We start from the raw sequence: 26,523 nt of genomic DNA, 5'->3' as shown, positions 1-26,523 counted from the left end.
GTCTCATTAGGATAGTCCTACTCTGCTTTTCCTGATTGTTAAGATGATAGTGGAGGGCATTAGAGAATAGAGCTCCTTTCTCTGCCACAATAGTAGCAACCTCTGTATAGTCCCATCCACAAAAGGATTTTGGCCTGATGGGATCCGAGGTCCTCAATTAGATACACAGGCTCCATATATTTGGTATATCTGACCTGAACTCCTAAAAATCACCAAAGCAGCTGCCATATTTTTATGAAAATTGTGAGACATCCCAAGGAAAACGTTTATTTTCAGCACATCTCTGGATCCATGAAGGAGTTCATCCACTTCTGGAAATCATAAGCATGTACTGGGGCAGTTATGGTGACTTTTTTTCCCCCAAAATAAGTTTTTTGGCTGTAAAGAGGGAAGTTCATGGTTTAAACTTTTCTTCCGTTCCGGAACTTTGAAATCAGTTGCCTCAGAGATACGTTGGCTCATACCAATTAGTTTGCTGGCTCTGTTAAAATAGAGTGTATATACCTGTGTTTAAAATCTGTTCCTTTTGAAAGGGCAAGAAAGTTTTTTAATATTCTGGAATGCTAGGAAGTGGTAGTCTAAGACAGCATACACAGTACTCCAGGTTTTGAGATCATCACCCTGCTATGGATGGAATGCCATTTTATTTGGTAGTTCCCTGCACTCACTTTCAAAATCAGACAACTGCTTAATGTAAACTAGATACGTATTTTCTGTAATCCCGATATTAACACAGCTACCAAATTTAGAAACAAATAGGTTGCAGGGGATCGCTACCTCTTTTTAACTTCCTAAGTTCTGTACACCACTCACAGTTCAGATGATTTGCATCTGGAGACAAGCCTTTCTTTTTATGTTTATGTGGGTTTTTTCAGGTTGCATTGTATCTTCTCTGAAAGATTTCTCATCATTTATAACTTCATGATAATGTTACATTGCACTTAGAAAATGCTAGTGCCCCTTGGGTATGGCTATCTGGAGCCATCTCCTGTTCAGACAGTAAACAGACTATGTTAATGACCATCCTTCTTAACTAACATTTGGGGAGTTTTATTGATTTGGAGTTATTACATTCTAAGTTTCCCGGTGGGATCCAAACCTTAGTGCATAGACTTTTGTATATGAAATCTGTAATTCAGGTGAAATTGTATCCTGGTTAACAAACTTCATGCAAGCTTTGTCTCCAGAGATTAATATTGCAAATAAATATGGTTTCAAAACACAGAAAACCCATTTCTCTATTCTGATTTAATAAAAGGAGCACTAAAAATCCAATTTAGACAAAAAGTATTTTTTCAAGATACCAGATTTGTGCATTAGTATTAGATTATGGTGACTGAAGTATTTAGTTCATCTGTGAACTAAAGTTTGCTACTGTTTTGTGTTCCTTATGGGAGAAAATGAATGGGTCTGATGCAGATATCTCAGGTGAACCTTGAATTCTTTGTATTTGATAGCCAATAGAGAGTGTGCAATACTTGATTAACAGACAAGGGCTATTACTAAATAAATGATAAGATCTTTTTTATCTTTTCTGTGAATGGATACTTCAGAAATCTGAGCTAAGGAAATGCTTATTAATATAAAGTGACAGAACAAGTATAGATGTTGTCACGGGATTGTGGTGTAGAAAATGAATTTAGGGTTCATAACTTTGTCATTGAGAATAAGAGAATTCCCTCTGTTCAGCATCCTGGGTCTTCTAAGAAACATCTTGGAGTGCAAATCTTTTTTTATTGCTTTTATAGTGACCAAATTTCTTAGGTAGATAGTATAAATAATCCAGAACTACAGAAAATGCACAAAACATATTTTCACAAAGGTAAAATGACTAAAAAGGAAATAGATGGGCTCACATAAAAAGAAACCTTAGGACAGGTGACATATTTCCTATGATTCCTGCCAGGGGTTCAGATGCAAAGGCACAGTCACCACAATTGTACTTTCTTTGAGTTATAGATCAGGAAATCCTGAATTAATTTAAGAGCTGACTTCAGCAGTATTTTAGACTTCCATTCCACCATACATCAACTCAGTCTCTAAACACAGGCAATGGTTTAAAGAATTGGAATATTTTGATGGATTTGAATTGCTTATGTTTAGCAAATAACAATAGAGTGGGTGTAATGGCATGCAAAATCTAAGTATGATGGATTCATACCTCTTTCAATCATAAAAAATAGAGCAGAAATGTCACATCTCTAAAATACCATTTTTACTTGAGACTTGCTAGCAAACTTTGCTCTTATACTGTGTATAGCTAGGGACAACACAAATAACATAATTCACAATAATTGTTCTGATTATATTATTTATGATCTGTGCTTATAAATGAATACTGAACTTGAATCAAGACAACTGGAGTTCAGAATTTTAATTTGATAATTTTGCATGGTTTTGGCTTTCATTCTTTAACTCAAATAACTTTCAAATTCACATTTTCATCTCCCTCCTTGGCTGTGAGAGGTAATCACAGCTCCATTAACATTCACAGGGAGCATATAGTTGATACTTAAAGGAAAATTTAGTGTTGAGGAACCAGCTGCCTGTGAACATCAGCAGTCTTCCACCAGCACAGGCTGTGTTAGCCTTAATGCAGTCTTATAGTTCCATTGCAATACTTGACCAGTATTGGGAAAAGTTTGATGAGATTGTTGGGTTCAAGGTGCTCTAAAAGTGGGAAGAAAATTATGCACATGGAAGATTTTTTGTTTATTTTGCCTGAATGGGCAGATATCTGCTAAAATTTTCATTTAAAAAGAAGTAATTTAGAGTATGAGACTATGGATGCAGAGTGTAAGACACCAAATAGTTTTTGTTCATAATTAAGTGAACATAGGGGTGTGTTGGAAACCTGGAATCTCTCCACAGCATCTACTTCAAGAAAAAATATATGTACAAGATTAAAAAATTCACCACTATTAATTGACAAAAAAATTGAAAGAATTTATGAGATCATGGGAAAAATGACTTTAAAGTTTTCTTGCTCTAAATAACATCAATTATATTCTTGTAAAGCGTACCATGTCTGCATCTCTGCCACACTTCAAAAGGAGAGTTTAGTATGAGGGAAGCTGAAATTCGGAATGTCTAACTGAGTCAGTAGGGTGTCCTTGTGTATGAAACAAGGGGAGCACCTAACTGATAGATACACATGGGGTTCATCAGAGGTCCACTCCTAAAACCAATGCCTGTCTGCCTCCTCAGCGGTGGCAAGGGCAAGTGTCTCTGGAGCCTCTTGTAGCAGCTCTGTCAACACCACTGCTAGGATCTAAAATTATCTATGCAGGATTTCTTTCTGGAAAATTGTTGTCATGTGGACTAGTTTAGGAATTTTTCTGGTGATGTCTGGGGACTGATTCACTGGATGCCTGAAATTATAATAGAGGCCAGTGGGATTGCTACCCAACACATCTGTAGAGTCTAGGGAGGCCATATCAAAGCAGCCCATGCTGTGGGCCTCACAGAGCAACATCTGAATGCCTTACCCTCTTTTCCTGTCCTCTCTTTACATTGTGCAGCCTATTTTTGCTCTGCTTTTTAAAGGGAATGCTGATACTGATTTTAATTTTCTCCTTGATGCGGTACAAAATACATGGATCCTTCTAAGGAAAGTGCTCCTGGGCTGAAAGAAGATCTGTTCTGTTATTTTTGCTGGGCACTAGCTTTCTTGCAAGCAGAGACAAGTATCAGTAATGATGGCACAGCAGTTTTAGAAGCAAGATCCCATGTCTAGGCTAACTGCTGTTTGGGGACTGTTGATGAAAGCATCCTAGGCTTCAAACTACCCTGCAAACCACTCTGTATTGAAAGTCTGCACTCAGTGTGGAGGGGAAACAGCAAAGAAATCAAAGGAAACAATGTTTAGTGTTAGCATGGCACCTTCTCAGGGGGGTTAGAAGGGAGCGCAGCAGATATTTTGACTAAAAATGTCTCACAAAGCCACCCGTGCATCTGCTCAGCTGTATATTTTCTAGCAAATGAAGCACAGTTGAGGGACTACCAGCGCTTTTCAGCTATTCTGTTTTGCTCATAGGCTTATGTGTTGTTAATCTGGAAACAAAGCTACTTTGCTTCAGATGGTGTAATGGGCTTGATAAAGGAAGCAACATGATAGATTAAAATACCCTCCTTTTGGGCTCAGCCAACAGTCAAAGCACTTGTTTTTAGGCTCAGTGGGTCATTTATCTTCAAACTCCACAGCTGACTCGGCACTGGGGTGGGTTGAGAAGTAAGCAGTTTTGACATTTAGCAGCCCAAGGCTTCTTTTCTCCTTGAGAGACTTGCATGTCAGCTCTGTTAGTTTTTCTCTGCTGCTACTCTTTTGAAGCAGATGGTTAAACTTCACCTCAGCTGGGTGGTTGAGACCCTTGCAGCATTTAGCAAGGCTAACCAATTGAATTATAACTGATTTTGCCTGCGGGTATTGAGTAGCATATGATTTATGATTATGGTGCTTTAAATATAGTCTGTGGAAGGTGCCACAGCATAGCACTGAGTATATTTTGAAAAATACAGAGTAAAAGCCACTGACCCACAGTGGTTCAGAAAAGGGTCCCTTACATTACAAACAGCTTCTTCATAAGCGCTTTGTCTATTGTAGATGTACTCCTGCATATATTTACTCTACATTATGTCCTGAAATTATTTAAACATACAATTTGCACAGAATGTAGCTTTTTGCTGTGATATGTGCAGTTTAGGAGAGGCAGATTTCAAAGCTGGAGTCTGTATAGATGCTGAAGTGATAATCCTGAAATAGCAGAGTACATTCAGCGAGGTTATTGCATCGGCACCTCAGCAAGCACTGCTGTTCAGTTAGGCATAAAGCCTGAGGGTAAAGTAACGACCATTGTGGAATCAGCAGTTCTATTTTTAGACAGCTCTTTTCCAAACCTCATCCTTTTGCAGCACAATATTTGCTAAATTGGAAATAATACATCCCAAACAATCTGAATAACTAGAGATCATGACTATTCAGGCTGCAACTTAACAGCAATATATATGCATCTTTCTTAAAACAACATTCCTTAAAATGAAATGAAAATGTGTTTATTCATAATGAATGTCACCAGATAAAAGCCTAGCAAGGGATGTCTTATCTTCAGCTGTTTAGTAATGCTGCCTAATTATGCTCCTGCTGAAACTGGAAAATGTTGTAGAAAAAAGTAATTAGGAAAAGATGAGCATTTGCTGCAAGGTACTGTTGTGGACACAATAAAAAAGCTTCCAGTCTCTCAATAAAGACTGTTTAGCAATATACAAAATCTAATCCAAGGTGTACCTTGCAAATGACATTTTTAGTTGCATGATCCACATTTCCTTTGCATTGCCAGAAGACAGATGAGGTCTGCAACTTCACAAGACTTTCGTGAATGTTTCACTGAAAATAACATAGAGGACAAGTGTAGCCATTTTTAGTTCACAAACCATCACTGAATGTGTTGAAATATGTGTTGTTTTTCCAAACACTCTGATGAAATATGCTTGTTAGATAGTAAGCTGCTCAGGAGGGGAGCATGCTGTACGTGCTCACACAGCATGTGATGGGCATTATCAGGACATAAAACTTTGTCTGCAAGCCAGTACTTACTATATGCTGTTCATCAGGGTTCACTATTGGCACCACGGGTTTAATCACATATGTTATCTCCATATCGCCCTCGTTTCCTGCTGGGATAAGTTTTGGGAACACAGAGTTCTTTAACTGTATTTTCTTTAACTGAAGTCTGCTGTCAATTTAGATTTATTCATTATTATTTGCTCACATTAACATTTGTGAGTACACTGCAACTAAATGTAAAGGAAACTGCATGGTTTGTAGGTATAAGAAAAGCCAACTAAATTAAATGTCCCCACCATTTTTAGCAATACTTCCCTTTATCTCCTACATGTATTTTGCTTTGACAAAATATGCTCATAGTTATTTTGTTTTTCTGATGGTAAAGAAAGCAGGCAAATGCATGTACCTTGCTTAGCATGTTATTCACATTATCTGAACACACACACACATATATATATAAAATCTGTGAAAACTTACATTTTTTTTCTTGGAACAGAAAGTAAAATAAGGACTTTTGCAAATGAGGTCTCAAAAGTTGCAAGGTCCCACAAGCAGAGCAGAGCAGAGGAGAGACTAGAAACGTAGCCTTTCCTCCCAGCTATCCCTCCAAAAACCTCTCTGTCCACCTGACCAGACAAAAACTTCTTCCTGACACAATTTAACCCTGAGTGTGTGAAGAATGTGCTCCACCAGGCAACCAATTTTTTGCTGCCTGAAGAAGCATAGGTGCCTTCAGGCAAAACCTCATTTTTAGTTGTGTTCTGCCACCAATGCTTTGCAGCAGTAGCTGGCCTGAGATGCATATGCAGACCAGAAGTCTTCATAATGGTGATGAAATTTCAGACTTTGGGTTTGATTTTCCAAGAATATTAGAGAAAACTCAGATAAAAATATTCCCTAAGAATGTGCTGCACTATGACACCTCTCTAGCTGTGCTAAAGCTTAAATCACATTGTATAAACAAAAGTCAGCTATTTATAGTGATCAAAGAAACACATCTTGTGGTTGCATCTAACCAAATGTTTTCTTTGAAAGGCAAACAGTTTGCCTGTTAAAGGACATGAGCAGAGTCTGTTTAAATGAAACAGAACATACTTGCTCATATTTCTAGAGTGCTAAACAGCCCTTCCTGGGAAGTGTGAAGTGCCACTCGAGAACTGAGATATTGAACTGTTCTTATCATTCCTCCAAGCTGTTGGTTTCAGAACAATGCTATTTCAAATGCTATTGCATTTATGAGGGATAATTTTAAAAATGAAAATTACGAGGCATCCCTACATCAGTATTTTAGAGAAGCTGAAACATTATTTAAACTTGAAATTTGTCTGAATTTTTACCAGTTAGGGACATACAAGACTTTAGACATCCTTTGTAACGTCCAACAGTGACACATCTTACCACAGAATCACAGAATATTCTGAATTTAAAAACGGATCTTAAAGAGATAGAATTATGCAAGTGACAGGTTGTGACTGTTATGGGTCTCTGGAGGACAGAGAATTTGCTATGTTATGCCACTGTACTCTTCATCAAGGATGAGATAACACTATGGTAATGTTATAAGCCTTTTTTTTATTACCGGTATAATGAATTGTACAGATACACACACAAGGTTCATTGAGCCACGGAATTTTTTTGATTCCTTCCATTTAATCAAGTCCTGATCAGTTTCAAAGGATAAACAGCACCACAGTCAAATAACTTTTTCATTTCCTCTGGAAGTTAAATTTTCATTACCACTTGTTGGCATTTCTGGTTTGGGGCTTTTTGCCTTTTTACTTAATTCAGCAAAGCTGGATCCAGTGCAAGCTTCCACAGTGTCATGGTTTAACCCCAGCTGGCAACTAAGTCCCACACAGCTGATTACTGACCCTCCCTGGCCCACTGCAGGATGGGGGAGAGAAGGAAAAAAGTAAGAAAATTCAAAACTAGGAAGAACTTGAATTTATATCACCCTTGGGAATGAAGAAGGAAGGGAGATGTCCTGCTATGACCTGCTACTCTTAACCTCTTGTAAATCAAAATTTGACCCATTCCAGCCCTCTTTCACTGACCTGTGGTTTTAGGAGTGGGAGTAGACCTGCCAGCTCCACGGAGAACAAAGTAGGGTGACTGTGAAACTTACAGATGTTCAGAAAGGACAATGGACAATGGTTGACACCTCATCTAGTGTTAGATGAGAATCCACAGAAAAAAAACAACACCCAAACTTCCCTTTTCTTTTCAGCGGGAAGAGGAGTACATCTCAAGCTAATTAGGAAAATTATTCTTATAAGAATTTGGCCACTGAAACTTAAACAAGACTAATTTGATATTAATCAGACCGCTTAGAAAATTACTCCTGCTAACTGTTCATTCTACAGCAGTACAATGTACAAGAAAGAAATAACACTTTTATTAATTGCAAGGAATTCTGCAATCAGGCAATGCATTATGTAATAGTCACAATGTTAAGCACTAAAGAACATAATACCTTATGGCTTCGATAAATCATCTGGACATTTGCAGGTTGGGGTTTTTTTCCTTCAGCTCCTAAAATACTTTTGAAACTTTTGGTTAAACTGTCTGTGTTCTGTACCTATTTCTTTTTTTTTGTTTGTTTGTTTGTTTCTTCTAGCACATTTTCTTTTTCTATATTTTACTGGTACAGGTTCATGCTGTTTGCCACTCCTGCCCAGATGCTTGGTTTGACAAAACAGACTTGATTTAGTGTAAGTTATAGGGCTTGTCTAGACTCTGTAAAGTCTTGCAGAGCATACTCTGACCAAAGTGTCTCTTTTAGTGAGAGAACTGGGTAATAGAATTGTTTGGTTGTTAATAGAAACTCACATTTCTCATTTAAAGAATGTGAACAAATTGATAGGAACATTCTCAAGAAGTGCATCATTTATGCTAGTGAAGATACAACTGTCATCCCTTTAAAGCATTTCATAGTTTGAATCTGGCTGGTATCTAAGTAATGTCAGGCAAGGACTGAAAATAAAAATGCAATGAAGAAGTATCAAAAACATTTTATTCTTGATACTTAAAACAACTGGATTATTCAGACATGAAGCTTATCTGGGACACAGCACTGTTCACTGCAGGAATCTAGAGATGGTCGCCTCCTTAGTCTCAAGGGAAAGACAGATTTACATTTGGAAGTTTGGCATCACCTGACTCTGTTATTTAGATACAAATCAGAGGAAAACAAGTCAAGAGGAACTGTGAGACCTCCTCTTCATGAGCCTGTTGTTTCCCTGCATAGAAACTTGCAGATTTTTCAGATACACAACAGCACCACCTCAAGAATCCATTTTGATAATTAGCTATTCAAACCACGAAAAAGTTTTTTAGTGTCTAGGCTAAATATTCGTTGCTGCTTGAATCCAGTGCTTATTTATTTTATTTTCAGCTTATTTCTCTTCCTTTTATGGCTGCTTTTTATTCTGTTGATAACTGTTACTTTGCTAATAGACCTGTGGCAGGCAAGGGAGGTACTGTAAAGTATTCTCCACACAGAAGCAGACAGATGACTAAGGAAGAAAGGACAAGAAGAATATCAGAGGGAGCTCTTGGGATGCATGTTGCTGGTTTATATCTTCAAACCTTTTCTACAGACAAGGGGTGTGTGCCACTTTCTATGTGACAGCGGCTCTCAGCTGGCAGTGGGGTTATCTGGGGGCTCTGGACAGGAGCAGGCAGATTATTATTAGTAACCTACTTGAAGGCATTAAGGCTCTTCTCTCTCCTTGACTTTGGTGCAAGTGAACAAGCAACATAAACAGGATTAGGGTTAGGTCTAGATATAGGGTTTGCCTGGGAATGCCAGGGAACATGAACTGCAGTTACTGGTGGGTTCCCATAAGTTTTCTTCCTGACTATTACATCTGATTCTGCAAGGGGAAAGACAAACCTGACATGATTTATTTTGGAGAAACTAAGATCTCTCAGTTTGGGACTTAGTAATGCTGAATAGAGGGAGGGCTGAGTCATAGTGTAGGTAGGTTTGCTAACCTGTCTTAAAGGTCCTAAAACTTGATGGACTTAATTTATTTCTCTAGAATTAAATCAAATACTACAACTATAATCCTAGATTAGGATATAAAATTCCAAGGTACCACTCCGGAAGTAAAGCACATGTAGCATTCACTATTTGGATATAGAAGGTCTGAGCAGCTCCTGTTATTTTAGGATCTAGACACATTAATCAACCTAGGCTTATGGCTGGTTCACTTAGGATCCAGAGTAATATTATTTCTGGATATTTCCAGGGTATTTTCACGGTATTCTAACGTATACAAGATTAGGTTTCTAATTCTAAGGTGGTGTGATTGCAAGAGTTAGAATTTGGTTAGGATTCTGAAATGTAAAGAGTTCTGAGCTGCAGTAAATTCTGGGTTTAGAAATGTTCTCTAACATAACCTTTAGGAATTGTACATGAAAGGAAGTAATATGATAAGTGACTTTCCATCACTTCCATTATACTGCGCCAGAGTTAAATCTGGAGTTTGGGGTAAATAATACAAAGAGATTAAGATTCATTTTCATATTGTGGTTAAAAAACATGTCAGGGCTAAATTTAGGACAATATTATTTGTACTTACGAGATTTTAGGTTTGTTTATAGTTTTGTGGAGTTTTGTTTTGGTTTGGTTCGGTTTTGTTTGGTTTTGGTTTTTTGAGGTACCCTTCAATCTGTGGCATGAGGTAGGATTGGATATAAGAAAAAGTGAGCTGCTGTCATTTTGGAACCACTGCTTTTGAGGAAGTACATGGATAGTCCATATAAATTATTTCAGGTAGAACTCAGGATGAAATTAAAATGCCTAATTTATGCATTTAAGTGTATGTAACTGCTTGTGAGTAAGGTGCCTAAAACACTTTTGTAGTCAGCAGAGGTCCAGTTAATAAATGATTCCTCCAAGACAATTCATACTGAATAGTCAAAGAAGTTATTACAATTCTCAGGAACAAGTGACTGCTTGGGTCATTTAGGTTTAGGATTTGATTTGGGTATGTCTAGGGATGGCATACAGCCATGCAGCAACTAATATAATTTCAGCTTGTTCCCTTCATTCAGAACTGAGCTACTGCTTTAGTCGATCATGAGAATTTTTTTCCTAGCACTTTGTAAAACCTGTAACCTATGACTCAATGTTAAAAAATTCAGTGTGTTGATCAGGCAGCTAATGCAAATAGTACTAGAACTAGGTTAGCAATGTTTTTCAAATCACAGGCTGACTACTGTTCAGCTTTCCCTGAATGTATAGCAACCAACAATTATAATAGCAATAATATTAGTAGTAGTAGTAGCAATAATAATAATAATAATAATAATAATAGTGCTTTTTTCTTTTTAATTTTTAGCATTAGTGCTTTATCAATAAGCCTCTCTCTTTTCTTCCTTCTTCACCTCACCTAGATAACTTGATAACAAAGATGAAGCACTTTAATAGCATCTACCTTGTCTTAATATTCCAGTCAAACCATGCTTTCTGCTAAGTCATTCATACAATAGATATCTGACTGGTTTCATACCTCTGCATAAGGGGAAATCATAATAACCTGAAAATGGTTTTGTAAAAAACTTCACAGAATGAGTTACTCATACATTAATGACTCAATCTTCACATTTAACATTATTACATCTGAAAAAATGAATGCTTCTGGACAGGTTTTTAAATCTCTCAGGAATTGATGTCTCGGCTACACTATAATCTCACAGTGAATTTTATGAAATTGCTGCTGTGTTCATAAGTCTGCAGCTCAGAACTCACTTTTCCATAAAATTTTTAAAATTGCCAACCTTGTAATTATGAACTTTTGAGCACAGAAACAAAACAAAAGGTAGCATTTACAGATAACCTCACTGTATCACTGAAAAGTGCAGTTCTAAAAGATTTCAACTAACCCTCTAAATTATGTCTCAAGAAAAGGACATTTGCAAACTCTTAAAGACAGAATATCATCATCATAAATACAATAAGACATGATCAGAGACTGCTCTTTCTGAAAACCTTAATACCTGTTAATGAAGAGCCTTTAGTATGATTTTTAGCTAGGTAGAAGTAGAATATCATTAACTTGCCCGCATATTGAAAGGATTGCAATTATGAAAACATTATCAGTTCATCATTTGTCAGTGTAAAGCAGCATACCACTCCCTGAGCTTTGTTTGGGAAGATGTTTGTGTGCTATGACACTGCTTTCAGGGTCACAGCTAAGGCCTAGCTGGTTTTAAACATGCAGCTCTACATTTAAATATGCAGTCAACACTGAGACACCCTTCCAGAGCCCAGTCTTTCCACCTGCATAGTTAGGCTACTTAGGTGAGCTTCTGTACAAACTTCTGTACAAACAAATTTATGTCCTCATAACAAAGCATTAACAGGCTTCAATCTGAAATACTGGTTATGGAATTATGATCAAAACACAGATTACTAGAAGATTAATGTGACAATCATGTACAGCATGTTTTGGTCCTGGGTCACTGTCACAGATACCTGCTGCACTGGATGTCAGTAAGATGAGAGGCAGGAAGAGCATAGTTCAAAATGAAGGTGAAGCAGGTGGTCTCTCTGTGGGTAGCAGCTACTGTGACCCTCATTTCTCAACAGCTCCACACAGCACATGAGCACGGGTGGGTAACATACACAGACAGCATCAACACTTGTTTGGTCAGGAGTACAAAAATAGTTTCAGGAACACTGAAGCTAGCACCAAAGGTCTGGTTTCCAGCCTTCACACATCAAACCATCATCTCTGCCTAGAAAAGCTGCAATGTTGTGAAAATACATGCATATGGTAAATTTCTGCATGCATCAAGACTTCCCAAATCTGTAGAGAGACCAGCACTGAGGCAGTAGTTTGAACCATCTGGGGAGAGCATGCTAGCCTGAAAAGAAATCATCATCAATCCCAACTAAATCAACCTTGAAATATTAATTGCCCTAAATTACATCAAACCATGATGTAGGCACTGCAGTCACCTACCATGCCAATGGAAATGCAAGACAAATTTAAGACAACACAAATACAAATGACTGTGTGACTAAAGCTTTTAAAACCAGTTGTATTTAATTCCATCAAACAGTAAACAGCAAAACTGCTTGCTTGCTGTATTTCTCTTAATAAGAATATCCTTTAATGCCAATTTTTCTTCTATTGTTAGCTCACGTATTAAATGAGGATTGGGAAGAAAACTATGATGTTTCATAGCACTACTGACTGTGTGCTCTTCTCTAATTCATCTATTCATGCCCACACATAAAAGAGAGCAAAACAACAGACAAGCAGGTATTAACAGGACCGAAAATAAAGTACTCAATTGGTATCTCTTCAAATATTTGTAAAGAGCATTTACACGTATAGCAATTTGAAGGACTCTTCTTAAAAGAAAGTGAATTTTATTTCTACAGAAGTCAAAGACATTCTTTGAAACACTTGAAGCACTGCCTTTGAACTCAGATCTAGAGACAGTAACCTGTGAGGTTCTGTAGGCCTATTGGTCCTAGGAGACCTGCTCTCTAATCTTTTATTTCTGAACTTACCTTGTGTAGAAATCATGACTCATACCACATTGCTTTATTTTGGAAGTTGCATGTACAGGAACCGGCATCTTGCAAGTTTATATTTTGAAATATAATTTACTGAAGAGAGTGAAAAAAGTGTCACCAAACTGGTGACATGCAGATCATCATTCAGGTTCAAAGTGATTGGCCGCTGAGTTTGCTGGTATTTTGGCATAAATAAGTGAATTTTTATGGAGCATTTTGCTGCATTTTTTAGCAGAACCCAGTTCCAGTTACTCTCAGAAATCTACACCAACTGCTTTCAGACATTTTATATATATTTCCCTCTTTTTCTGAGGCAGGTCCATGGACTTCTTGTATTACAGGAAGGAATAACCTCTCTTACTTCCCTTGCAGAATGATAACAAAAATTTCTAGGAGAGAATTGTTTTGTCATATGGAAAGAGTTCTTTGTTACATATTCATCATTAATCATCTTCTCTCCTTGTGTGAAATTTCTTGCTAAGCTCAAAGCAAGTATATATTCGAAATATGCCTGTTGCACTGATTTAATTTTTCTGTTTTCTGTAGCAAAGTGTAAGTGTGAAAGATAGGTATCTCACATTTAAACAATTTTATAATTTCTTTTTGTTTCTTTTTGTTTTCCTTAGCTTTACAGGCTTTTGTCACTCTTGTGATACAACTAGAAAATTGAAGAACTCATGATGCTCCTAGTCTTAAAAAAAACAAGCCAAGCCACTCATGAAAGCTGTGAGGAAAAAATACACTTAAATTCAAATCCAGTCATCACAGGTACAACTAGTGAAACAGATAAAATCCCAAACCCACAAGTATCCAAAGACTTCATTGGAATTTCATGTCTCATTCTTGTCTTTTTTTTTTTTTTTCTATTTTTCTGGCATTATGGATGAAATAATTGACAGTGATAGTGTTCCTGTCAGAGCTGTAACCAGTCTGAAAATCTTTACAGTTATGCTGAGCTCATTGTGATGAAATGTAAAACAAATCTCAGCAACACTTCTCACAATGGGGAAACATTTCTCACCCAAGCTTTTAGGCAAATATTCTTTCAGTCTTTCCTGAATCTTCATTGCTTAAAAGCCTGTGTCATTTTGAATTCTGCTCTGCAATGTTTCAACGTGTTTTAAAGAGTTTACAATTGAGTTCAGCATTGGGTGAAAATTTGCTTGCATCTGTGGAAGTGTAAAACAAAAGTAACCAACATTTTTTTTCACCATTTTCACTGAACTTAGTTGAAAAATACTGTTATTTGCTTAATTGGAAATGGTAATGTAAAATTTAAAAAGATAATCCAAACAAACTAAGCACAAAACTACCATACTAAAATGCTAGTTTGAGGTGTATTGTTAGCTACTCTACTACCATGGAAATAAATGCAGATGCCTTAAATACAAAGATAGCTGACTTTCTACCTTATACAGCTTAGTATTCAAATAGATTGTGTTGGCCAGAATCAATTGTTGCAGAAGCCATTTTAGATGACAATAGAAGGAAAATTTGAATTGCATGGCACACATTCAGGATGTCAGCACTTATCTCTGTGTTGGTCCCTGAACATCATGCCACAAAGAGATTGTTTAAAATTTAGAATATCTTCCTTTGTCTTCTCTCCTTTCCTCCTTTCATATCCTCCCCATCACTCAGCACACTGATACATTTACCTGTTCTGTGCCTCTCTTGAAAGAACTTCTTTTTTATTATGCTTCTCACTTGACTCTTTCTCTAGACTTAAATTTGAAATTTGCAAAGCCCCCCTCAATGTGTTTGAATTAAGGATTTATGAGACAAATTAAATACAAATGGAAAAAGTACTTTCAAATTTTTCAAAAAGTCCAATGCCAGCTTGTGCTGCTTCAGAAGTATTTCTTCTGAATGGCTGAACAGGGATTCCTGTGGAACTGCAGATTTACTTTTTATCTGTGACATCAATTTTATAACTTATATTCTTTTCTTTTTCAACTTCTGCTCTCCCATAGTTTTTTTTTTGCCACTTCTCTGAAAAATTAGCCATTTCTCAGTAACTGGTAGTATTACAATCACACCATCTGATTAATATTAAAACCTATCCTGCATATTTCATATTGTCCTAAGCTCCTGAAGCAAAAGGGCTTGGGGACAATAATAGAGGTGTTGGTAGAAAGTTTTCTTTCCATCCTTTTATGTATATAGGGAACCAAATTGCACTGGAGTTCATTAGTGAACCATTAATGTAAATGCTTATGCAATGTAACAGAAGAAAAACCTGCTTCTCATTGAACAGGAAGACTACCAACATCCTAGATAGGACAGCCAAGTATAGAACTATCTACCACCCCTACACGTACATTTGTGAAGAAAATAACAGCATAAAAATGCTCTCTGTGCAATGCTGAAGGCCAGGGTTACTCACAAATCCCTGCTTAGCAGAAGGCCCTCCTCTAGAGGCTCTCATCTATTGGCTGCAGACAGCAAGCTGGCTGCCCCTAACATTCTGCTAGTCTCAAGTGAAAGCATTTAAAGAAGCTGCACACTTTGGTGTACAGATCCAGGCAGACCTCTCACAATGAAGGTATTAGATGACCAGAGGAAAAATGCACATGTCTACATGGCATTGTAAACTGAACAGTAGAAGTTTTTGGCTGTTGTCTAAGAACAGTGCCAGCCATACTTAAAAGAACGACAGTAAGAGGATATTAGCTCTAGAGCATGATTTAATGCAGGAGTTCCAGAAACCTTCCAAAAATCAGGAGCTGAATGGGATAGTTGTTTTCATTATTAGAAGAGAGATACATTTATTTCAAAGATATATTTTTGGTGTAAGAAAGAATGAAATCTGGGCAAAGCTGACGGCTATCTTCCTTTAATGGTGCAAAGCACTGAGAAATCAAATATTTTCAACAGTAGTCTGAAAAAAAATGTTCCCCATAAGTCAAAAATAACCAATGAAAGGATATGGTAGTTAGACAATGAGGAATCTGGAGTGAGGGAATGAAGTTTCCTGCAATCTAAATGTCTGATTCTACTGTAGGTCTAAAAGATATAAGATGCCATATAAGATACTTAAGACAAAATGCAATTAATTATTCTACCTAAAGGTCTGCTTTTCCACTAGTGTTCCTCTCTATAGCTATTCATTCTGATGAAAAGGGATTGTAAAATTTTTGATGATATAGGACAGCAGGTGTTAATTGAATAACATTTCATATTTACTGTGCATAGGAAGCCCACATTTACTGGCAATTCAGAGCAGTTGTTTTTAAGATTTACATCCAAAACTCAAGACATCATGATGACACTTGTTTTTGTTTTTTCAGGATTTTGTTTCCCTAGTAAAGGCTGCGGACTGGGTTTTCATTCTGCTATAAGAGTGGACAAGAAATTAGGCAACTTTTGTCTTAAAATGATTCACTGCTTTCCTCAGAAGAAGCCAAAACTATCAGGCTCTTTTTGACCTGCTTGTCATATTGATTCAATTATCACTTCCTGGGCCATGCTGTGGCTTGATCAATGGAGTTATACAGCTTTGGTTTTCACTCACTTGGCTGGTTGAATGTTTTCAGTGATTTTAGTACAGTGATGAACAAGTCCCCAAGTAAATTGAAGTATTGTCCTAGCTCTCCTAGAAATGTTCTTCAGCACAGAACTATTGCAGTTGTGAAAAAGCTTTGTCCTTTCTTATGGCATCTGGGGATTCCCAAATGCTGACTAAACTGGAAGCTGCCTATGTACAGCAGCTGTATGTAAAATCTTTCAATACCAGCCCAGGAAGAAAACAGACTTTACTGGAACCAAGAAGGTAATGGCTTTTATTTGTTTATTCTTACAAATATGGGACCATCCTGTTAGATGGTTCAGCTCAGGTCATGGCTTCAGAAAACAAACCAAACTTCCTAGGTTATATTCAGGCCATGTTTGTACTTCAGGTATTTTGATTTGGTGTTTTTCTATCCCTTGGGTCAGTTTATCTGACCACTTTCAGACAAAATAGCCAATTTAGGCTGCCTCTGTTGGTATGAAGATTATCCCAGATAAGTTGTTTGTCTTCTTTCCTTTGGCTGGGCACAACTGTCTATATTCTATTTATACCTGATCAAGATGAGAAGCAGAAAGGAGCTCTAATTCACTATGTTTGGGTGTTAAGAAATTGCCATAAATTAGGGCAGCCCTAAGGCTGCCCTAGGTTATGTACAGGCCAGCTTTTAGCAGCAAACTAAAATACCTGCAGTATATACAGTTCATTTTCAGTGATAATTACTATCTTCTGCACCAACTGGATGTAGGTTGAGGAGAGAAATCTGGCTCTGTGTACTGTAAATTATAGGAGACAACCGTGGAATAAATTCTGCTCGGTAGCCACAGCACCTGAAGCCCTTTACCTTTTCTGTCCTTGCAGGAATTCAATATGAAAGTCAGGCATCAAAGTCAGTGGGTTGGATTTCCTCACTCTTATGGATCTGATTTTGCAGTTAAATGCTTTTCCTTCATTTTGTTACTTTTTAAAATGAAAATCTCAATTGCTTTTCATTTGTGATCAGTAATCAACTTCTAAATAGCCCACCACACTATATTATTCTGCAGAGGAATTGACATGTGGATCAAGTGTTAATAAGAGATAGAATTAGCAGATGAAAACTCTGGTAGTAACCATGCTGACATGTCCCTGACCAGTTTGTTCCTCTGACCCTTCCCTACCTTTTAATACACTTGATAAACATAATATGCCATTTTTGCCATATTGTAACTCACTCTTTTCCTCCTCTCCACACCTCCTTTTATATTTTATAGCTGGAACATCTGTTTCCATGCTTCCTGTCTTTTTAGATTGTCTTTTGTGGCTTGACCGTAATGGCAAACTGAAAAGAGGAAAATTCCCAAATCCTGAAACTTGCATGGCTGTGCACTGCATTTAAGAAAGAGTGACACTTGCAGTTTAGGCTGACTCTTTATAAATGTTATGTGAATCTTTTACAACTGTAGCCTTAAATTTCCACTTTGAAATATTCATTGCAATGGATTACTCTGCACCATGTGAAATTCTCTAGAGTAGCCCTTCATGTTTTCAAGTTGTATTTGAATTATTCTACTTTTATTTCCCCATGGTAACAGTTCCTAGATATTCAATAACCTTCAGATGAAATTATTATAGGAAAATTACATAAACTTATACCCTTGATGACTTAAAATCATTGGGATTATTAGAATGAAAAGAAAGGCCGTATGAGAAAACTGGAAAGAGTAGATGATACAGATAAGAGTTTTCTATGTAGTTTAATCTTATCCAGAGATTTCCTTAACAGTTGACATATTTAAAAGAATAAGCCATTCATCATCAGATTTTTTTCTTTTTCTTCCAGTGATACACATTATATATATTTATAAAAGTGGTAATAAGGCCAGTAAAAGTAGACTGCTAAAGTATTTGACTGCATAGTTCCATCCTTGCCTCTCTCATGACTTTCTGAGCTGAAAGAGCAATGAGCCTTGATCTTCCTGCCATGTGCACAAGTTAACAATCATTGAACACCAACTAAAACTTCTAAAATCAGAATAGTCTGAGGGACTTTAAGAAATTTTTCAACTGTTTCATTTTTCAATGTTTCCATTTTTGTCACTTCTTTGCAAATATTATGATAAATGAATCCAGTTTCATTCTGTTTACGAGTACAGTGACTTCTAAGAGAGGATGAAAAAATATTTTAAAAACAAAAGTTTATCCTTTGTTACTGTAAATATTCATGCCTGACTAAGATTAATGTACTCATCCAGGATTGGGGCAGAATCATACTAGGTGATCTATGTACTGAATCATCTCAGATTCAACTCTTTCATGGTGAATATTTGTATAATTATATAAAATACTGACTTGGGTCTGTTTAAACTAATGATGAATCATTTCTAATTCAGTTTGAGGAAGTCAGGCTTGAGTTTTTCAGTTTTATTACTAAGATTTGCTTCCTGAATGGCAGAACTTTCCTCAGGGGAAAAGAAAAGACTAAAATAAACGACACAAGACAGACCAGGGACCTTTGTGTTGATAAGCAAGAATCTGCAATAGGAAATATTTCCTTCCTCATATTCTCACGAATGCATATTGAAAGCCGCCCTAAAATCAAATGGCAATACAAGTCAGGAAGAGACTTCAGGAAGTCTCTTACACAAACTCCTGCTCAGAACTGGACCAGCTCAGAGATCAGACCATGTTGTTCCAGGTCTGTGTCCAGCCTCATATTGAAAACTTCCAGGTGTACAGACAGTACAAATTTTCTAGGCACCCTGTTCCACTGCTCAACTATTTTCATGATCAATCTTTTTTTATCTGTATTATATCCAGCCTGAAGAGCTCTCTGAAGCCTCTCATCTTGTGCCCGTTGCCTCCCAGCCTCCCACTATGCACAACTGTACATACAGCTGTGAAGAGCCTGACTTACATTCCCAATAGCTTCTCTCCAGGCCCAAGTGGGGGCTTCCAGGAGCTATCTCTTCTCCAAATTGGACAAGGCCAGTTCTGTCAGCCTCTCCTCACAAGGCGAAATCCTGCAGCCTGCAAACATCTTGGTGGCCCTACACTGACCTCATTCCAATTTATCAGCATCTTTCTTGTCGTGAGGATCCCAACAGTTGATGCAATATCTAGATCTAATGATTTGTGCTCTAATGAGTGCTAAGTAAAGGGGAGTACTTACTTCTCTCCATCCACTGACTCTACTTGTGTTTATATGCTCCTGGATACTGCTGACCTTCTTTGCTGCCAAGTGAGCACATCTGTCTCATGTTCACAGGCTTCCAATATCCCCAGAACTACTTTGCAGCCTGGAAGTCTGCAGTCACTGCTCTTGCTTCATCCAAAAATCCAGCCACATCTACTCAAAGCTGTACATTTTACTTCAGTTCTATGACTTGCATTAATAAACACTAGAGCAGAAGCAAACTTATACACTTAAATTAGAAACAAATTGCTTAGAATGTTGGGCATTGTGATAAATAAAAATGTAGGTCCCTGTGTGGTGTAAATTTATACTTATGGCAGCTAAGCATGAGTTCAAAACATTTAGCATTCCATTGTTAGCTATAGACGTTAGTGGGATATTGGTTGCATCTTCATCTCTTTCTCTATTAATCTGCTTTAATTAGATACATGCAGGTTTAACATACCTGCACATTTAGTTCTTAAGCTCTCAGTGAATTAGACCTTGTTTTATATTAATCTCTGCTGTAATTGAATTCAGGTAAATATCACAAAGTGGTATGACTTTGCAGACAATAATGCAGTTATATTAACTTTGAATTTGATGCATGTTTTCCCCTCACTTCGTTTTACTGTTAGAGATAATTCCTTGTCAATATTTTTATGTGTGCTACATAGAAAAGACTTACTATGCACAAATATGTATGTGCACAAATATAGGAGGAACACCTGTCAAGAGTCAAGCTATATCATACAACTCCATCTGGAGTTCTGCTTTGTCTCAGATAAAGCTATTACATATACAAGACTGCATGAAAATGTATGTCATGGTTTTGCATTGTGACCTTTGGAGTGATGATACCAGAAATGCTTTCTGAAGTGTTCTCTGCTGTTGTTCAGGATTGATGCATTTAAATATGATTTTATTAGATAGTATTTTATTCTGATACTCTCCTGTTCAGACTTTTTCATTCTTCTGTAAATTATGCTACCTGGAATTCTCCCGCTAGAGACTACAACCTCCTTCTTTTCGTCCACCTGCTTAAAATTAGAAGCTTTCTGTTTCATTTTTCTTCCCCAAAATGTAAAATCCTGTAGTTTGTAGCTTTGTTGACAGATTCACTGAGCTGGAGGATGTCCTTGGTGATTGAAGTAATGTTGCAAGTTTTTCATTTTAACAATTATTTTGTAGTTTAGAAAAGTATAGCACAGCTCATACTGTACACCCAGTATCCTTCTCCCAGGGCTCTATTGATTCTTTTGTGGTACCGAACAAAATAAAAACAAAGGGGGATGTTGACTGCTCTAGGCTGAAGATTTTTTTTATTCATCTTTGTATGGACAAAATTCTGGAGGTTTTTCTTCTTTTATATATTCATCCTTATCTTTGAGAGATTGTTCTACTAACAAATACTTTTTCCTCACTTTTTGAACTTGATTAGGACTTCTCAAGACAGGAACTTTAAAAACTGAGGCTGGGTGTTACATAAAATGGTCAGTATGGCCTTGTATACACCATGCGCTTCTTCCTAGCCAGGACACATTTGAGGGAGAGGAATTGAGGAAAGTGCCCCCAACCAGCATTTCATTCTCCCTTCATCTGCAACAAAATATGTTGGATTTATCATTCAAAATCCATTCTTTTGCAGGTATGTTGTGATGGTTGAAATTGTCCAGCTGAATTGGTGTTGCAGGATATGAAGTTCAAATATTTTCTTAAGGATTGGATTTTAGCCGAACTCTAAACCTAATGTTAAGGAGCTGGCATGACGATTAGAGCTATTTCTTCTGTAGAGACAGTGATTAATTTGCAGTGTTATTGGGGTCGATAATAGTTGCCTGTTTTGATCATCATTTATTGCAACCTCACTGAGATTTGTGGCAGATCTCCCAGTTGATTCTCACTGTGTTTTGCTCAAGCTGCACTTCTGATTTACATAGTCACTCTCAGAAAACGATAAATACACTGATGATCCACAAAGGAAGAAGGAGCTAGTAGGAAACTTCTAACACAGTAGCTCTATTTCTCCAGCATTCAAGAGAGTTACCTGCTTCGGAATAAGCAAAGGCTTGCAGAAAACCTTTTGTTAGCTTGCTGTGAGCCGTCAGAGAGAACTGATTGTTTCTCAGGCCAGCCTACAATTACTGATCCCTCTGGCTTATCTCCAGTACTATTTAGAAAGACTTGTTCAGGCAAGAAGACTACCCAATGTAATTTACAGCCCAATCTGGCTATCCAGACAGATCTTTGATCTCCTGAGTAACACAGAGAAAAGCCTGTCCCCTTCATTCAGTCTAACTTCTTTTCTGCAGAGGCAACTTTTCTTGGGAGCACTGTCAGACTCTGTCTAAAAATTTTTATGTCTTCTCCAGCTGGATTACCAAAACACTTGCCATTGATAAAACAGTCCTTCCACCAAGGCCAGAAGAACCACAGTGAGCCTCTAAAAGGAGAGGTCCTGAAAAATCGCATATCCTGTCAGCCATCTGATCGCTCTTAGCTATAACAGCAGGTACTGTGGGCAGCTGTCAATGTTTATGATTTTCATTCTGATGTCATCCAAAACACATCCTACTGTGTGTCCACACCCCCATAAAGTCAGGCCTGAAGGACTTTTTTCCCACTTTGGCATTGTTTTAGTACCATCAGAATTTCCCACTGAGTCCTTGACTCAAAGCATTTACTTATGCTCCAAAAGCAGAATATTTGTCTGTGTTCAATATAGATAAATAGTTTATCTTGGGTTGACATTTTGAGAATTCCACTTGACTAATTTTTTTTTAATAATTATTTTATACTCTGACAGCACTGTCAAAGCTCTACTGCTTGCGCATTGTAATGCATGAAGAACTGGAAGTCTGGCAATAAGCCTCCATCATCATGGTAAAGTAGAGAAACCATTTATCCCCACAACCACATAGGATTAATACTGTGAATGTTTCACTTCTTGCATTTAAGTAAACAGAAGAAAAGTCTACAAAATTATGTGGCCAGGCAAACAAAAAAGTTATTTATTGTATTTGTTCATGCTGATTTCATTAATTTTTAATGTGCATACTCCATTAACTCTACCAAACTAGAAACCTAGTGTCCAAGAAGAATACAAATAAATGTGATTAGTTAAGTGGATTTGTATTTAAATAAAAAAGTTACCATGAGAAAATACAGTTTCTTTCTGTTCTTTCAGTTCTGTCACCTGGTAGAAAAACAAATTGCACCGTTGATATCGTTCACTAAACTAGGGAAAAAAGCAGGCAATGGGAGCTTGTTGTTTAGCAATTTCACCAAAATAAACAGTGAGCACAGAGTCAAGAGATTTGCAAGGCCAAGAAAATATCCAGAAAATACCAGAGGATGAGCTTTACCGAAGAGGAGAGAATGAAATTCTTGTATCTCAGCACAGCACAAAGCAATCATTCTGTTATTTGGCCAGATCAAGACTGAGCATGTTGCACCCCATCTGAATCAGCAAGAAATATCCCACAATCTCTTGCTGTGCACTTTGGATGCTTTGAGGTGAACCACCTTGCCTGAAGACACTGAAAAAAATGACTGGAGCACTTGGTGTGCTTAAAACATTTTTTAAGCCTTATGAAGTATATATAGCTTCTAATTTGCCTTGGAGTTTATTTAAGGCTTTCTAGAAATAACATTGCAAAATATCAGTGTAGGATTTTTAATTACACACATAGCAAACAACATTATTATTACCATCATCACCATCATCAGGTGCCTGAAGCCCATGTGTATTTAGACAGATTTAATTATGAAAAGGAAGAGCTACTTATTAACAGAAACCAAAAAAAAAAAAAAAAAATTAAACCCTTCCAATACTTCTCCCTTTTTCACAAAGGTAAGGCAAAATCCTTACTGGCTCCAAACCTTCTTTTTGTCATGTTCTTTGTAACTTTACCACTCTTTTCAGGAGAGATTTTTATAGTAGATGCCTCTTCCCTCTTTCTTTAGATTTCTAACCCGTCAGTTCAACTGTATGGGATCTTGGTGATGGGGAATGTTCTGCGAAATATAGGGCTTTTTTTAAATAAAGATATTTCTTTGTATTTCAGAGTGACTGCACAACAATGTCTCCAGATGGACAATTACTGATGGAAGACTACTTCTAGAGCTCAGTTAAAAAAAAAAAATTAAAAAATTTAGTATTCTCAAACAAATTGTGCAGCTCATGACTTTCACAAAGTTGTGATTATTACTTTCAGACCACCTCTCCTTACATAATAAAGATGCCATGACAAGAGAATCCTCAGAATAAGAAAAGTGCAATTACAGAGTGAAATAACTAAAAGGCAAGGATAAACAGAGGCAGAGGGCACATCAGAGACAAAGGAAAAGCTTTTCTAATCATATATGAAAAGGAACAAAGAGAGAAAAATACAGAGTTATTCTGGGTCATTGAACAGATTTGCTGCAGCATTTTTGTTTATATTGAATTTTTTCTGAGCTCAAAAAGAAAGAGGCTACTATACTGCATAACCCTGGGCATGTGCAGTCTTCAAATAAAAAGTGAGCAAGATCTCACAATTTGTGGTTGGAGGAATTCAACTGTTATTGTTCTATAGAGAATAGAAAGGGCTGGCCAAATTTTGACATGGATTGAAATATCAATATCTTACCCTGATGTTGATAGTTGTCATCTTGCATGTTTGCATGCCACCTGCTCCCAAGAATTAATATCCGTATACTTAGGAGAAAATAACCCCCATAGGTAACTTTGAATTGAAATGAAAATTATATAAATGTAACTGAAAACAGAAGAAGAAACATTTGAACATTTTTATCAGAGAAATAATACTTGTCTTTCTGTCAGTAACTCTCATTTATATGAATACATCTTTAAGCAGTCAAATTTTCTCTCAGTTTAAGGAACCCAAATATATGTTCATACCTTGCATGATGCCTGTCATTAGGTTCACTCACACACCTGGCAGTATGTAGAACTAACAAGCTGTCTACTCTCTCCCTGTTTCTGTCATGAATTACTGTCAAATCTACTTTCTTGCACTTTGAAAGTGTTAAAATATACACAAAGTACAAAAAATAGCCAGGAAAAAAATAGTCCTTAGAAAAAATGAGCATCACATGGTGGGTTGGCCCTGACCTAGCAGCCAAGCACACAGAGCCACTCACTCATGCACTCACTCATTCCCCACCTTCTAGCAGAACAGAGGAGAAAACAGGCAGTACAAGAGAAAGCTTGTGGGTCAAAACAAATCACTCAGCAGTTACTATCATGGGCAAAGCAGACTTGGCTTGGGGGATTTAACTTAATTTGCAATGTTTAATTACTGTTTCAGGTATTGGGAAACAATGATGACAAACATTTAAATGCTGAGGGCTGCAATGGGCGCATATGCTCTGGTGCAGGTTGTGCATGGGCTTCAGTTACCTTGGGGATGTCCCTGCTCCAGCACAAAGCACCTCCTGCTCCTCTGGCCTTGTGACTTTCTGTAATTTCTGAAATATGATTTCACTGCATCACTGCAGCCTTCTCTGGTTTGGAGGCTACATTAACTCCACTGTGTCTTGGAGCTTTGTGATTGTTATCCCCTATCGCTGCCCCATGCCCAGATTTTTTTTTTTTTTTTTTTTTTTTTGCCTTTCTATGCCTTTACACTGAGCCTGAGAGGGGGAAGGAAAAACTGAGCAAAATTTTTTCAAAGCAGTTTTCTTTCATGTTCCAAGGTCACACAGAGATAGAGACATTTTTTTCAGAGTGGCAGGAGAGGGAGAGGGAAGGGAAGCACCCAGCTTGCTCTTCCTTCCAGCCAGCTTTTGGCAGGTTTTTTTTTCTCAGCTCCTTTTCCTCCAGAGAGCTGAACTTTTGTTTTTCTTGGGACTTCATTTTTTTCCTTTTCTCTCTGCTGAACTGTTTCAACATCAGAATACATTGGGAGGACTTTCCACCAAGGCCTTGGCCCTGGAGGTGGGCCCACCACCCCGTCCCAGCTCCAAGGAGGGGAAGAGAGATCTATGGAAGGACTCTGAAATTTTCCCCCAGGTTTCTCTCAGTATAGCGGGAGGTTTTATCATTTAGCATTATTATCCTTTTCCCATGTGTTTGTTAAATAAATAGTTTTTATCTCTTTCACTTTCCTTCGAGGAAAATTTATTTTTCACTAACCTGGTGGGGGAGACGTGGTTGTGACCTGCCTTCTCTCAGAGGATATATTTCTAGATTTGGACAAACTGGCACACACTGTCAGACTGAGTTTTGACCTGCCATGCGTCCATCGAGGTGGCTGGAGCTGACTGTGTCTGGACCAGAGCAGTCCCTAACATCCTCCCCCAGGTCAGTCATTAGGATCCCCCCCAAAACAGGCCATTTAGCAACATGATTGCAAAGTATCAGGTTCCATGAAGCCATGCTTTTGGAAACCAATTAATGTGCTTGTGAAAAGGGCACAGCAGCTGTTGCCAGACCAATGTTCTCCTCAAGAATAAAGTTGAACCACAGGGCACAGCTTCCCAGAACATGAGTCTCATCTCCTTTGGTCTTCAACAAAGTCTCATGCAGGCTACTGCTCTTCAGCAGTGTTCCTGCAGTCCATGAGGACCTGAACATAAGCAGAGGAGTTGAGTGTTAATGGAACTGGAGACACAATGTACTCCGCAGAGCTCAGGAGCTGGCCTGACTGCCAGACAGCCCTGGTTAGCCTGGCTGGCACCAGCGGTGAGGTGGCTTTTGTTCCCCTCTAGTAAAGACAACCTACAGCTATGTTCAATCTGCCATCGATCTGAAGGTT

General features: G+C 37.6%; 1 long non-coding RNA gene across 1 annotated transcript in view; it reads left to right on the top strand.

Moving 5' to 3' along the window:
* The window catches only part of LOC108445461, a 64,619-nt gene extending 41,138 nt beyond the window's left edge, over positions 1-23,481 (top strand). The window contains exons 4-5 of the long non-coding RNA XR_001860330.1: positions 22,135-22,274; positions 22,569-23,481. This is a non-coding gene — a long non-coding RNA (uncharacterized LOC108445461). The remainder of the gene's footprint in view (positions 1-22,134; positions 22,275-22,568) is intronic.
* The last annotated feature ends 3,042 nt before the right edge of the window (positions 23,482-26,523 follow it).

This window comes from Corvus brachyrhynchos, unplaced genomic scaffold, assembly GCF_000691975.1.
Source record: "Corvus brachyrhynchos isolate BGI_N302 unplaced genomic scaffold, ASM69197v1 scaffold142, whole genome shotgun sequence".
Taxonomy (NCBI): Eukaryota; Metazoa; Chordata; class Aves; order Passeriformes; family Corvidae; genus Corvus; species Corvus brachyrhynchos.
This window is presented reverse-complemented; position numbering and strand designations above follow the sequence as displayed.